At 38.5% G+C, this 15,379-nt stretch overlaps 1 protein-coding gene across 2 annotated transcripts in view; it reads left to right on the top strand.

Moving 5' to 3' along the window:
* Positions 1-15,379, top strand: part of LOC122808018 (beta-1,3-galactosyltransferase 5-like) — a 555,231-nt gene that overhangs the window by 124,311 nt on the left and 415,541 nt on the right. The window lies entirely within an intron of this gene.

Raw genomic sequence — 15,379 nt, 5'->3', positions numbered from 1 at the left:
CGTATTGAAATTCTTGGGTCATTTTCATGTCTGTTGCATGTTTTGCATGTTGATTTATTTAAGCACAAATTGTCTGTTTCTTTGTTAATTTAGCAGGTTGTAAACTACTTGCAGAAGGGTTGCTGCATTTCATGAAAAGTCATCATTTTTCTCAGAAAATAAATAGGTTTTGTAGAAAAACAGGGAGTTGTATTTCTGAATAATATTACTTATGTTTAAATGTTATAATTTATGGCTGTCTGTTTCCTTCTGGAAATGAGTGATAGAGCAGAGGGTACTTTGAGAAGACATACAAAGCTTTTTAAAGTTTTTGTGGCATAGGTTTGAGAAGGAGAATTTACTAAGCCATTAATTTGCTTCTAAGCTAAAATGAAATGGTTTTACAACTTTTGAGCTAGGGTATTTTAAGCAATATTGAAACTGTCATCAATTTTTTTAATTTTCTACAATAGTGTGCAATGTGGAAATGGATACAGCTTTGTACCCCCAAAGTAAACAGGTTAAAGAAAGCTCAAATATTGTATATACTACCATTAAGTAAATATTATGTGTGAGACTACTGCTTAGTCTTATCTTTGCATATTCATACTAGGATATTTTATACCAGTAACAATGTTAGTAAAAACTGCCCTTGCAAATATTCAGATTCTTATACCTATGATTCCTTTCAATAGGAATGTCCTGTAGGGCTGAAGATTTTTAGAATTAATTTACACGATTCTTTTTTAAAGTAGTGTACAATGTGGACTATAAATATGATTGCCTTAATGACAGCGTATATTTAAAATTCTGATCGTTCTGCAAAGTTCTCATTGAACTATTAGCAATTTTCTTTTGCATATGCTGTGATAGTTACTGTTCAGTGAAAATACTTTTGTGCCTTATTCCCAGACTATGTCTAGTATGTCTGTTATTGTTTGTTATGCATTATCTAGTCAGCAGCTGTTAATTAAACAAATCAACGCTCACATATAAATAATAAATCATATTATAGCATGAATTACTAAATTTGAGGAGTATTGCTTTAAATGGATTTGACAAGCACAGAAGAGCTTGATAATATCATTCCAAGCAAAATACAGGAAAATGCATAATTTTGTGTAGCATCATCAGAACAAGTGCTGTTAAGACTTTTCACACCGTACCTGTACCATGCATGTAAGCCTTTAGTTTTCAGCCTTAAAACTTAATTTAGTCTGCCTGATCATTAATGGTTTTACACACACACACACACACACACACACACACACACACACACACACACACACACACACACACACACACACACCCCTAGTCAATGTTTACTTTTAATATTAAAGCTGCGTGGCTAGTCTTTGCAGTTAATGTTTAACCAGTCACTTAACTGACACATGTGACCTTTTACTGTTAGATACAATGAATTTAAAACTAAATTTTTGGATCACTACATGGGTTTAATGTATTCTGAATATCTGACTAGGCTCCAAAAGACTGATAGTTTAGCACAGCCTTTCTGCTACCAGAAACATAGTTAGTGCCTCAATACGCTGTTCGAACACAATGCCCACTAATGTGGAAAAGGCATTTGGAAGGAATGCCATCTTCTTCAAAGCTAGAAATTACTACCACAAATAAAAATGCAAGCAGGCATTACAATAAAATTCAGAATTCTCCCATTCCAACAGATTACATTAAGTATACATATATTGTGGGGTGATGAAGCACAGATAGGGAATATATGGCTCTAGTCAGTTATATGGTATAGGAAATAAAGTGTGAGAGGAAAGGGTGTTGGTTGTATTCAATGACTTACACATGATGCAGGGGGCTAGGACTGGTAGGGAGATGACATCTGTAATATATCAGCTGAAGACACACACACACACACACACACACACACACACACACACACACACACACACACACAAACACACACAGACACACACACAAACACACAGATATCTATCTGTCTAACTATTTGTGTGTGTGTGTGTGTGTGTGTGTGTGTGTGTGTGTGTGTGTGTGTGTGTGTGTGTGTGTGTGTCTGTGTGTGTCTGTGTATACATATATAAATAGTTAGCTTGGTATCTATTACTTAAGGGTTCCATTGTTTTATTTCAGCTGACATTTCTTTAGTATTTTTATATAAAAATAAAAAACAGTATTGCCTTTGTAGTCTGTCAGACTGTGAATATCATTTTATCTTGAAATCAGTGTTAATTATTTTAAGTAACTGTTAGCATTGCTGATACATCTGTTAGAGCTGTAACTGTTACTTTATCTGGAAATCGGTGTTAATTATGGAGATTAACTTAATTCTGCATCTAGTATGTAAAAGTTTCCTTAGCAGTGTATTATATGTACAGTGTTACTCTTTCTACAATTTACAGGCTGTATGGCTTTGCACTTTCGGAATATATTAATACATTTGTACTCTGCCTTGTGCACTCTTCTAATAGTCTGGGTTATCACTGAAAAGGATCTTGCATTAATCTAGCTACCTACATTTTTAAATACATAATAATAAAAAAGCAAGATAAAAGAAAAACTAACACCACTTTCTTTGTCAAAACTTTTTCTGTTGACAAAGACAGAATCAACAAGTTCAACAAATGACATGAAACATACATTTTAACATCAGTTTAACAAAGGCTAATGAGCTATAAAATCTTTACACAATATTTATAAACAAATACGTATAGTTACCGTTTAATAAATTAACTTCCAACTGAAAGAGAAAGCTTTCAGTTGTGTTAATATACATAACAAAACTCATGTACAAGATTTAAACAGTGATAAGTAATATAGCCAAAATACCTTTCATTCTCTTAGCACAAGTAATCTGGGCAAATCCTAAAATAATGGGAGGGGAGGCAAAGGCCCAAAAATAGGGACAGATATTAAATATTGCTGTTATAAACTTAGGAAGTAACTAGAATAACAGAGTCTGTATTAGCATGCACTTTCTGAAGGATATGAAGTCTGATACTTAAATGTATGTCATTATTTATTTACTTCACTTTACAGCAAATTCCCAGAAGACCACAAATTTTATGAGGAGCAGACCAAAATTATGATCACAAAATTTTGAAAAATTCTAAATGGCCGTGATGCATAGTTTCCAAGTGTTCGAATGCCTTTTTAAGTAATACAGAGTATCACAAGCATTAGTGTCTTTGTTCGATTTACTAAAAATAAGAGGGATAGCTGGAAATTACCAACTAAGTGGTTTAACAAGTGGTTTAGAAAGATTGTGTAAATCTGTGCTGCAAGCATTGCAGTAATAAACCAGATGTATATCTAGACATGGATTTAAGTTGATAATGATCGAAACAGATGCATATAGCAGGAGGAAAAGGAAAAATGTACCTTAGCTCAACAGCAACTTGGAGAAAAAAATAATTTGTCTTATATAACATGGTGTCCTGTTCTTAGTGGTAGCCAAGAGAGAAAGCTTAAGCACACGAACATGTTTAGTAAGAATTTCTGACTTGCTAGGTTCCTCCAACAAGTGTAGAACCCACGCCAAACCATGGAGTACAAGTTTCTGTGCTGGTAATCCTCACTGTTGAAAAAAAAAGAAGCTTGAACCATTTAACAAAATATATCACCACAAACTGTAATAAATATGAAATTTTCTAAGTTTATTTTCTAGCTTATCCTGTTGCACAAAATAACATTAAGGTTTAGAAGTATAAGTTGTGGCACACATTCTGTATTCCTGGCTATGCTCATGCACAGTCTTTTTTTAGACAGTAGGTGCTAAATGACATCATTCAGACAACATTTCTTATTGCCAAGGCTAAGTACAAAAAAAACTGCTGTATTATAATATAGATTATTTTCCACCTGGAAAAGTGTAAAGTGGGAGAGTTTCATCTCATTGATTTCTGCTCCCCAGTTGGAGCTCTCTGATTACTTCTTCTGTAGTGAGGCACTGGTGATCATGTTTCTACTTATTCTCCATCAGAGATTCAGAGTGTAGGATTCAGAAAAATGCTCACCACTTGTAGTAGTAATTACCTAGTCCAGGTAAGTCAATTACCGAGATTGTGAGAAAATGTGATTCAGATACAGCTGTAGCTGCAGTGAAAGAGACCTAATTATCAGCTCATTAGCGTGTCTCTTTATCACACTTTTGTTTATATTAGTATTGCCACACCTGACAGCAATAATGTTCTTCCTAGCAGCTCATGCATTGTGTTGGCAAAGCCAACCTCACTCAGAAGCACACAAACACACACACACACACACACACACACACACACACACACACACACACACATACACACATACACACACACACACTTAGACCACCCAAGCAGTCACACTTATACATGCATTCATGAAGCTTCTTTCATGCCCTACAGATGTGAGCAAACACACACACAAAGACATACACACAAAACACACATATACACATCCACAAACATATAGACAGCAACACCTCCCACCTCCACCACTTCACTGAACTTAAGTGCACTACAACCTTGCCACGGGTGGTGACTGTCTTTTCATGATGTTCACTATTTCCTGCAACAGTAAAAATGTATATGAGTGAGTGATTCTTTGAGTCATTCAGCAGCATAAATCAGGAGCTGCTCACATTACCAGGCCAGAGCACACCTCCACCAGGTTTCCACCTTACCAATGAGATAAACTCCATGCTGAGTCACCTGCTAATGGAAAATTTCAGCTGTAATGTAGTCTAAGAATCGGAAAGGCTTACATAAACAGAAAAACAATTGTTAAGACTTCCACTCAAGATAAGCCTTTCTGAATTCAGCCTAGAATACTTTTCCCTATGTAGTTGTGCAACTGAGGGGTTAATAGATATAACTAAATGACTGTGAAATTAGAAGACCTCTCATGGAGATGAGTCTTTTATTGCTCTGTTAAAAGAGTTGAAGTTTCAGCTTGTTAGTTTAACATAGTTAAACCTTCAAAGAGTTTAGTGCTGGGAAAAAATAGGAAAAGCATTACGATGGCATACAGTATCAATTTATTCTGCCCTGAAGTTGTGGGGAGATATCATCCATCATATCTGGCAATCAAATATAGTAAATAGATTGTCCATAAATGTTACATTTTTCCTTATTTGCATATATCACCAGGCAAAACAAAAACACTTTTTTATGAAATCACATTATTGTTTGCTATGAAAGATATATCATGCTATCATCTTCCTCAAGTGTAAATTGTTCTATAATCAAGTTCTCGAAGTTCTTGAGGTCTGTATGCATGGGATTCATGCAAAATAAGCAAGTCCTTCCAGAAGGATACCTAGTGTCTATAATGTTTAATTCTTTTGATTTGTGTTTCAGAGTGAGGTGTCCTCTTGATGTAATTCTGGGATTATTTCTTTGGATTATGTTACTGACCAGACTTTCAACACATGCATAAAAATGTTTGATTGTTTCCAGTGTTATACTCATTTATGTGGAAAAAATTACTTCTTTGCATGAATATATTTGAACAACACATTTGTAGTTTGGTACATTTTGTGATCATGAAGAACAGCATGCCACTCGCATCACATCCACTCAATGGATGGAAGTCAGCCCGCCTAAGTCATTCATGTCTTTTTCATCTGGCTGCACCTCTGTTATCAGTTTCAGTACATAAACAAGGACTTCTACCATCAGAATTAGATTCCCATCTTCCACTTCCTGTGACAGTCACTTGGCACAACCATGCATTGTTTGCTTTATTGAATGAATTTATGCTAGCTGTAAAATTTAAGATAAATGAACATCTGATAGTAGTGTGTGATACCTTCTTATACATGGACTGATGTAGCTATTGCCCCTGTAGCTCATTTAAAATAAAGTAATACTCGCTATCAAGAATCTAAAGAAGGAGCATATTAATGTGACTACTACTTCCATGATATCCAAAGTCCTTGCTACAGGTTTCATCTCTCTACCTTGTTTTAGAAATATTCTGCACATCTAACACAGAATTCAATAAATACTAATTCTTAAGATTTGTCTTTTAGTCATTTAAGAATCCCGTATGTCTTTTGTTTTGGTAGAATTTGTAACAGTGGTTCTTCCATAATGTGTAAAATGTGTTTAAGATTTGAAAGACTTTTCAGCTTTTCCACTAATAAGTGACAAACTGTAGGAGAAAAGTGAGCCCATTTCACAATTGACTCTATATACATTGCTGGAAATCAGATGTCATTGTATTCATATTATGTGTTTAGATTCACGTTTAGGATGCAGACCTCATTTGAAATACATCTAGGGAATGCATTGCAATGTTCAGGCTAAATCAGATTATCAGATTATTACCTTTCAAAGCAACTCATAATGTAAACAAACTGAAAGACAGCTCAGTGGATAAATGCAAGATCCTTTAAAAAATGACAAAAAAACAATATTGAATTCAAAGAATATGAATATAAATGGATCAATAGGTTTCATGCAGCCAGTTTTTCAGGACAGAATGAAACTGTCAGCCTAAAACCTATGTTAAATTTGAAATTATATAAGAGTTGAAATTTATATATTTTATTATGTGATGTTTGTCTTGTTTTTTTTAAATGCTTGATCATGTGTTTTATTGAATGAATTTATGCTAGCTGTAAAATTTAAGATAAATGAACATCTGATAGTAGTGTGTGATACCTTCTTATACATGGACTGATGTAGCTATTGCCCCTGTAGCTCATTTAAAATAAAGTAATACTCGCTATCAAGAATCTAAAGAAGGAGCATATTAATGTGACTACTACTTCCATGATATCCAAAGTCCTTGCTACAGGTTTCATCTCTCTACCTTGTTTTAGAAATATTCTGCACATCTAACACAGAATTCAATAAATACTAATTCTTAAGATTTGTCTTTTAGTCATTTAAGAATCCCGTATGTCTTTTGTTTTGGTAGAATTTGTAACAGTGGTTCTTCCATAATGTGTAAAATGTGTTTAAGATTTGAAAGACTTTTCAGCTTTTCCACTAATAAGTGACAAACTGTAGGAGAAAAGTGAGCCCATTTCACAATTGACTCTATATACATTGCTGGAAATCAGATGTCATTGTATTCATATTATGTGTTTAGATTCACGTTTAGGATGCAGACCTCATTTGAAATACATCTAGGGAATGCATTGCAATGTTCAGGCTAAATCAGATTATCAGATTATTACCTTTCAAAGCAACTCATAATGTAAACAAACTGAAAGACAGCTCAGTGGATAAATGCAAGATCCTTTAAAAAATGACAAAAAACAATATTGAATTCAAAGAATATGAATATAAATGGATCAATAGGTTTCATGCAGCCAGTTTTCCAGGACAGAATGAAACTGTCAGCCTAAAACCTATGTTAAATTTGAAATGATATAAGAGTTGAAATTTATATATTTTATTATGTGATGTTTGTCTTGTTTTTTTTAAATGCTTGATCATGTGTTTATACATGTGACCTTGGTGGTTTTTAAAATTGAGTCTGTGTGTATGGCGGATACATTGATTTGAAAGCATTCTTAGTTTGTCTTTTATTAATAAAGTACATCTGCAGTTTGTACAAGAGTCATAACATAATGTCACCAACAATGCTGCTAAACTCAGAGCTTGGGAATTTGTAATGAGCCTGCAACTACCAAATAGTTTCTCTGCTTATGTTCTAACTAGAATAGTGAAGTGGCAGTTGATCAGGTTTATGTAAGATCTTGTTCATCTAAGAGTGTAGCGTTTTAGAGATACACATTCTATGCAGATGACTGTAAGTTGGAAGCTATTATAGAGCCCCCCCAAGATCACCACATCTTGCAAATGACTGATGCCAAAGTCATGGCCTAAAACTCAGTGCCAAAAAATGGATTAAAATGCCATTTGGGAAAGGGTCAACCCAAGTTAATTTCTCCACTGATAAACCGCCCCTAAAAGTTGAACCAGTAGTAAGGGAACTAGGAAGGTAGTAAGGGAACTAGGAAGGTATATAGACAGTGATCTGGTCTTTCAGCAACACACAGCTAAGACAATAACAAAATCCTTCTATGTCACTCATATTATAGGTAAGGGGATGGTATCCATGTCCAAGGAAGTTATAGTAACACTCTACTCTGCCCTTATCAGACCTATCGTTGAATACAATGTCCCCTTTGGCATGTATCTAGCCAGATGCTTACAATAGTTGAATGGCTACAAAGGTTTCTCACCAGGAGAATTCAGGGATTGAATACCCTGTCCTACACTGATCACCAAAAGGCTCTGTCTCTGTATTCAGTCTCCTACAGGCTGCAGTAAGGAGATGTTTGCCTGGCTTACAGGGATTCCTCAAACCCTGCTCTGATGGATCTCTTGCACAGGTGCAAAATTAACAGCACCAGAAAAAAACGGATACAGGGATCAGAACTTCTCTTGTGACATAAATGGAAAGTGCTATTTTTTATATTTATTTATTTGCAGTTGGTTTGCCAGGATAGTCCATTGGGCCAAATGAACCCATTTTCAATGGAGTCCTGGGGAGAAAAGCTCCAAAACTAAGTAGGTTATTCATAATAGATGTACAAATAATACCATTATACAGAAGTTAAACATACAAAAAAAAAACAATTTGCAAATAATACAGCAAAAACTAGAATGAATACAGTCTAGTGATGAAATTAATAGGTAATACAGACTAAAGGGAAATTTAGCACAAAAGTACTGAGAAATAACATATTTGGAAGCATTTCATGACAATACTGAGAAATAATAACATATTAGGAAGCAATGCACAAAAATACTGAGAAGTAATAACATATTAGGAAGCAATACTTAGGAAGTGTGGCCTAGTGTATTCTTTCCAATTATTGTAGGAATAATAATATGTATGAGTTAGGGTGAATAATAAGGAAAGTTGCAGGAGGAAACAGTGGAAGAAGGAAGAGGGAGTTTGCAAGTGTTAGTTATGTGGGGTGGGAGCAAGAGCATTCCCACTGGGATACTAGATGTGAGTGAAGAGATCTTTTAAATATAAAATGGTTGGGGGTGGTGTGAATGGAAGGTGGTAGGGAGTTCCAAAGGCATGCAAGGCCATAAGACAGAAGATTTTTGCCTGGGGGATGAGTTGGTTTATATACTTCTAATAGATTTTGATTGTTGGACCTTAATACTCTAGCAGGAAGGTGCATTTTAAAGGCTGATGAAAGGGAGGGACAGACGGAGGGGTTGAAAATGAGCTTATGTGCAAGATTTAGTTGAGTATATGCGAGATAACTGGGTAGCTCTAGCCATTTTAGTTTTGGAGAGAGGAACAGTGGTGGGTATAGGACTTGTGGTTGGTAGTGAACTTGGCAATTTTGTTGTGGCAAGAGGAAAGTTGTGTTTTCAGAGAGGTCTGTAGATTAGTTAGGAGTGGAGCTCCATAGAGAAGGGAGGGGATAAGAAATGAGGTAGAGAGGGTGATTTTGGTAGCAGGTGTAAGGTAATGATTTTGTCGGTAAAGCATACCTAGTTTTTGATGTTTTTTTTTATATTTAACTGTTGGTAGGAGTTGAATTTAAGCTGGCTATCAATTTGGACCCCAAGTAACTTGGTCTCAGACACCAGTTCCAGAGGTACATTATTTTGACTAGAGATGTAGAATGTGTTTATACTGAAAGAAGTTACCTTAGAGGGGGTGAATAACATTAATTTGGTTTTAGAGGCATTGAGTGCTAGGTGATTCCTTTTCATCCATTACACAGTCGTTGTAAAAGCATCCTGAGTCAGTTTTAGGAGTGAGGGGATAGAGGTGGCAGCGCAGATAATAGGACTGGCAAGACCAGTCAGGAGGAGAAGGTTACCACACACACTATAGACCCAGTCTCACATAGTACCATCACAACCTCAAATCATACACATAAACACACAAAGACATACTCGGCGGCTCTGATCAAAAATCTACCAAAACAGCAGAGGCCACCAAAGCAGACACCCAAACAACCACCACCTCAGAACACAACACCTGCAACACATAGACCTCACAGTCAGAGTGTCAAACAGTCACAGCCCTTAAGGCCAAACACAATGCCAGACACACTAGTCATTGGTGACTCCATAGTCAGACACACTGACGTCCCGCTCACCAGACTGAGTAAGGAGAAGGTCACAGTAAGCTGCCTGTCGGGCGCTAGAATCCGCCACATAACGCAAGCACTCAGGTCTCTCAACAGCAGGTACAAATACGACTCAGTCATTGTCCACGCTGGTGTAAACGACCTGAGACGTACCTCCTTGGACTACATGAAAAGAGACATTGAGGAGCTCTCTGATTATGTAGCCCAGGCAGGTATGACCCTGACCTTGAGCAGTATCCTACCTTCACCAAGAATGATGCCACAATACAGAGATAAGATGATCAGCTTTAACAATTGGCTTAAACTCTGGTGTCATTCAAAGGGGATCCAATGTCTGTCTGCCTGGGATGACATGCTGGACAAGCCACGCTGCTTCGCAAGGGACGGCTTGCACCTGTCACCCCTGGGATTCCGGATGTTGGCAAAGGCTCTTGCCACCCCCATAGTGCCTTTTTTAGGCAAGGCTCAAATTCTAAACCTACCACCCTAGAACACAAAAAGGAAAAAAACTAAGGGTAATGCTGCTCAATGCCAGAAGTCTAAATCTCAAAATGCACGCACTCGAGGCCCTTCTCAGTATGGAGAACATCGATGTCTGTGCAGTGACAGAAACCTGGTTCAAGGCTCCTGAGAGCACCCCAGCACTATCAGGTTTTACCTCTTATCATGCGTTCCGGCCCCAAAATCCGGACAATACCAAGAAAGGAGGGGGGGTATCCATATTCATCAAAGACACCCACACCTCAAGACTGGTGGCAACGCACGATGCATCGGAGACCATCCAGGTGCAATTAACCATAGGCAAGACTGCTCTACAAATTGTAGCATGTTACAGGCCACCCTCACAAACTCAGGAACCTCACATGGCCTTCCTGAAAACACTAGAGGGGATAAATGTATCACCAAACACCATCATACTAGGTGACTTCAATTACCCTAATATAGACTGGGAACACTACTCAAGCCCAAACACCCTAGCCCAAAAGTTCCTGGAATTCATAAACTCAAATGCCATGGAACAACTAGTCACCATCCCCACAAGAGGAGAAAACATACTTGATCTCATCATCACGAACATGGGAGCACAATGTTCAACACCGGAAGTATACCCCTCACTGGTGAGATCAGATCACAAACTAATCTCGCTGGAGGTCCTCATCCCACCCCCACCTGAAATAAAAAGACCACAGTAAAAACTTCTCGAAGCCGACTTCACACTTCTAAAGACTAGTGTGGTCTCCTTTAAGGCCCCGAGCGGCAGAAAACAGTACTCAAGCCGCTGAATCACTTACAAATGCCTTCTACCAGCACCTGCAGGACTGCATGGATAAGGCAATCCCAAGCAAAACAAAGACTCTTTGTACCAAAGGCAAGCGTCCAGTCTGGTGGACCCCAGCCATAAACAAACTCTACAACAAAAGGAGGAAGCTACTACAAGATAGAGCAAAATCCTTAAAAGGTAAGACACCCTTGATCACTATAAGTAAAAACTAAGAGCTCTCATAAAATCATCCAAAGCAAATTTTGAGAGAAAAATAGCTAAAGACTCAAAAGACAATCATAAGGCCTTCTTTAGCTATGTTAGAAACCTGGGAGGAAACTCCCAGATATGCTCAGAACTAGTTCAAAATGATGTGAAGATTACTGATCCTACAGACATTGCCAACATACTGGCTGACAGGTTCAGTGCAAACTTCTCCTCCCTCCCCCAAAAGGAGAGATATCTATACCAAGCGATTGCAGCCCCCAAACATCTCCAACGCCCAAGTGAGAACTGCTCTCTCCAAAGCAAAAACACAGCATCCATGGGACCTGATGGTGTCCCCGGCTGTGTGCTCCACGAACTCAACGAGGAATTAAACCCACAGCTAGGACAGCTGTTTAATCATAGTCTTACCTCTGGATACGCACCCAGGAGTGGCGCACTGCAACTGTGGTCCCACTTCACAAAGGCAGTGCCTCCACCGACCCTGGAAATTACCGCCCATTAGCTTGACAAGCCTTATCTGCAAAGCCATGGAGAGGATCATAATGGACCTCATAAATAAAGACATAGGGAATTTGCAGACTTTGGATCCATCCCAGTTTGGCTTTGTCAAAGGCAGATCATGCCTTCTAAACTTGGTTGACTTTTTCAAACAGTCACCAAAGCCATTGATGAGGAAAGGCAGTCCATACAGCCTACCTCGATCTGGCGAAGGCCTTCGATACAATACCCCACTCGGGTATCATTGAAAAACTCATCAGCTTAAATGTTAACCCATACATCACAAGATGGGTTGCAAACTGGCTGAGTGACAGAACCCACAGGGTCAGAGTTGCTGGCGCCATGTCAGACTCAAAGCCTGTCACAAGTGGTGTACCACAGGGCTCAGTCCTGGGCCCACTCTTGTTTGGCATCTACTTTTCCAAGTACAAGCAAACACAGGAGGGTTATGGCTGACAAAGTTTGCAGATGACTGCAAACTGGGTGCCATAGTAGAAAACACATCTGACACAGATATCCTTCAGAAGGGTCTCACAGAAACGGATAACTGGTGCCAGAGCCATGGCCTAAAGTTAAATGCCAAAAATGCATAGTCATACCCTTCGGAAAAACAAGGTTACCCCTAGCTACCAAATAGGTGGCAATCCACTGAGCACAGAAGAAGTTATCAGGGACCTGGGGACCCAGGTTGATAGTAGTCTGTCATTCGACACCCATGTAGCTAAAGTAGTTAGGAAGACCTTCTACATTGCCCACCTTATCATGAAGGGATTCTCATCTAGATCAAGGGAGGTCATAGTCTCCCTATACTCATCACTCATCAGACCAATGATTGAGTACAATGCCCCATTCGAATGTATCTGACCCGACACTTGCAGCAGCTGGAGAGGCCACAAAAGTTCCTCACCAAAAGGATAAAGGGTCTCAAACATCTGTCCTATGCTGCCCGACTGAAAGAACTCCAGCTCTATTCAGTCGCCACCGCTTGCTCAGAGGTGACCTTTGCCTAACATACAAGGCCATGTCAAACCCAGATTTGATGAATATGCTTCACCTCAAAAAATCTAGATCTGTCAGAGTCACAAGGGCGGGAGACTTAAACCTCGACACGGCTATTAATAGGACATGCTGGAGGGATAGATTCATCACCCAAAGACTCCCTATGCTGTGGAATAAAATCCCGGTATATGTGAGGCAGAGCACCTCGCTGGCCTTGTTCAAGATAAATCTTGACCAATGGATGGGAGATCGCAGATATACCCCAGGGATTACCTCAGTGTCACTGCTCAACAGAGGCACAGCAAAATAATGGGTATAGTTCCCCATACTAAAGGGGTGGCGTAAGCCACAAAACTATGGGCTAGGCTTGTAAATGCCCTCGGGTAGATAGCCTAGTATGAACCTATGAACCTATGAACCTATGAGAGGAGGGCGGTCATAGTGCTATGATGTGGTCTGAATCCATGTTGTGTGGGAGTTAGTAGGTGATTATCTAAGAGATGTGGAAGGAGTTGTAGTTGGATACACTTTTCTTGGAGTTTAGAGATGGAGGACAGAATAGCGATGGGGTGGAAATTAGTAACATTGTTGTTGTTGCCACCTTTATGTAGAGGTATGATAAAGGCCTTTTTCCAGATTTGGGGTACTATACATTCTTGGATAGAGCGGTTGATTAAAATGCTAATAGGGTAAGCGATTGCTTCAGCAGCTTTGCTAAGAAAGTAAGAAGGGATGTTATCAGGAGCATTGGTGCATGGCTTCAGTTTCATAAGGAGTTTCTTTATAGTAGAAGTGGGTATAGGTTTTAATGAGAAAAAAGGAGAGTGTGAAGAGGGGAAATTAGGGACAGATGAAGATGATGAAGTAGTTAGATTTGGAGAAGGAGTGGAGGGATGGGAGTTAGTAGATGGGAATGAGGAAGTAGTAGCAGAGCAGGGTAGAGAGCTGGAGGGGGATGGTGACGGAGTTTTAGAGAATGTAGTGGTGTTAGAAAAAGATGACATTAATTTGGAAATGGATTAATTGAAAAAAGAGTTAAATTGGGTAGCCAAGTCTAGGTCAGGAGCGTTTGGGTCTGGGGTAGGGGTATCTGGTTTGCTGGGGTTAAGTAGAGTAGAGATACCTTTCCAGAATTTCTCAGGGTTTGATTTATTATTGTTTTGAAGTGTGGAAAAGTAATTTTGTCGGTCAGAGATTATGAGCTTTTTTACTTTATTTCGAAGTGTTTTATATTCATTGTGGACTAGGGGGGATTTGTTTTTCTGGTAATGTGCCCAGACTTTGTCTCTGTGCCGCATAGATGCTAGCGTGTTTTTGGTTAGCTAAGGGGCTGTTTTAATTTTAATTCTCTTAGTCCTTAAATGTGCATGGGAGTCAAGTAGTTTTAGGAATATTGAGTTGAAGTGGGCAACTGCATTATCTAGAGATAATGTTTTTAGACAATTCCAGTTACTTGCTTTTAGAGAGTTTGAAAAGGATGTTGGATTAAAGTCTTTTTGGTTACAGACTGTAATATAATTATGGGTGCATTGCAGAAGTAATGGGAGTCGATGAGTGAAGATGGGTATGTGGTCACTGAGGGATCAGGAAGAGTGCCACTATCAGAGAAATAGTGGGGATGAGCGACTAGAATCCAATCTAAAATACTGCCGCTAGAGATGTTTTTTGAGGGGTGTGTTACAGAGTTGATTAGCTGTGAAAAATTGTAGAGGTTGATATTAAGATGGTTTTTAGGAGACTGAATGGAGGCCCAGTTAATGTTCATGTCTCCTAAGATTATAGTTTCATTGCTAATATTATTGGAGAGCCAGGAAAGGATATCTTCAAGTGTAGAAATATTATCCCCTGTGGGGATGTAGAGTGAGGCTATATATATGTGTTTATGTAGGTTAACTTGGAGTAATGTGAGGAGTACTTCAGCATTTTTAAAGTGTGGAACAGGTTTGTTATAGGGGGTAACTGACAATGAGGAAGAGTATAGGAGAGCTACTCCACCCTCTTTTTTATGGGACCTGTCTTTTCTTATGATAGAATAGTTTGGAGGAATAATTTCAGAGTCTTTTATATGGAGTTTTAACAATGTTTCAGAGATGGTTAGGATGTCAGGTTTATTATGTATGAACCAAGCATGGAGGTTTGGGACTTTGTTTACTATACTTTGGGCATTAAAAGAAGTAAATAAGATGGACTTGTCTGTAGAAGAAGATGTGGAGGGGCCTGGGGTGGGATGGATGTCACCTGATAATAGACTGGAAATTAGATGTAAGAGTGGATTAGTGAGGTAGTTGGACAGTTTAGTAAGAAGATTGGGTTGTATTGTGAAACTGAAGCATTTGCTAGTTATTATGGGGGTAAAATATTTT

This window comes from Protopterus annectens, chromosome 1.part1 (genome assembly GCF_019279795.1).
Source record: "Protopterus annectens isolate FY-2018-M chromosome 1.part1, PAN1.0, whole genome shotgun sequence".
In the NCBI taxonomy this organism is placed as follows: Eukaryota; Metazoa; Chordata; order Ceratodontiformes; family Protopteridae; genus Protopterus; species Protopterus annectens.
This window is presented reverse-complemented; position numbering and strand designations above follow the sequence as displayed.